Source organism: Cynara cardunculus, unplaced genomic scaffold, assembly GCF_001531365.2.
Source record: "Cynara cardunculus var. scolymus isolate 2C unplaced genomic scaffold, CcrdV1 Un_Scaffold_4955, whole genome shotgun sequence".
Taxonomy (NCBI): domain Eukaryota; kingdom Viridiplantae; phylum Streptophyta; class Magnoliopsida; order Asterales; family Asteraceae; genus Cynara; species Cynara cardunculus.
Window position 1 is genome coordinate 13643 of NW_020202161.1, and position 1227 is coordinate 14869.

Consider the following 1227-nt stretch of genomic DNA (forward strand, 5'->3'; position numbering starts at 1 on the left):
AAAAATAAATTATTTCGTTATTAAACTTAAATTAAATTATAATAAAATAAATAAATTAAAAAAAGTACATAAAAAATGAAAACTTTTAAATAGTTGATTTGATATTAACATTGATATATTTTTTTTTTCAAATTTTTATGAAATCTTCAAATTTATATTTTATTCAAAAGTAAAATCATTATTGATTTCTTAAAAACACATAAAATTCGTATTGTAATATCGACAGAGACAACAAATAAAATAAAACATTAAAATCGAGATGTATCTCGCTGCATTGCGCGAGTACCTTTCTAGTGAATCAAAATATATTCATGTCTTAGGTCATGTTTACCAAACGCTTATCCGGGTAAGCGCTTACCAATTCACTTTACTTTACCAGATGAATATGGCAATGACTAAATATCTTACCCGGTAAGAGCGAAGGCAAGAATCCAAAGTCTTACCCTGTAAGTAAGGACGAAGACTCTTACCATGGTTAGCGGTTACTGGGATAAATTGTTGAATACGATGCGTTTTAGTGGATAAAATCTTACTCGGTAAGTAAGCGATAATGTTGAATTTTACCCGTAAATGTTTAGGTAAACGGCCCCTTAGAACGTCTACTATGTTAAGGTTTTTCATAGCTTTTTCCTTGCATATTTACGTCACCTCAACAATTTAAAAATCTCAACATATCTCCAGAATGTCAAAAACCTGACTCATGTTTTTTCATAGCATTTTCAAATTTTTTAGGTTTAGTCATTTTAACTTTATATCATTTATATTCTTAATTATAAAAATCAATATATTAAAAATATATACAACAAAAATTTATCATAACTTTTTAGGATATATTAGATGAGGGTAAAGACTCTAACTCCAATTGTTTTCGGGTGTAAATGGTGCTAAAGCTTGATTGTGAACGAATGTGGTGAGGGTGATTTAAAGAGATGTGTGTGCCCTGGTCCTGAAAACCGTTTTGTTTCATGTGCAAGGTTTCATGGCACGTTGGATATATGTGAGAAGAGAATTAAGGAGGCTATGGATCAAACTCGACGTTGGTTTTGATGTTGTTTTAGAAAGGGAAAAGTACAATAAAAACCAATGAACTTTCTTGTTTGGAATGATTAAGTCCTTGAACTTTTTTTTGGAACAAATAAGTTCTTGAACTTTCCAAAACATGTTAAATAAGTCCTTGGACAATTTTTTGGCACAAATAAGTCCTTGGACATTCTAAAATATGTTAAA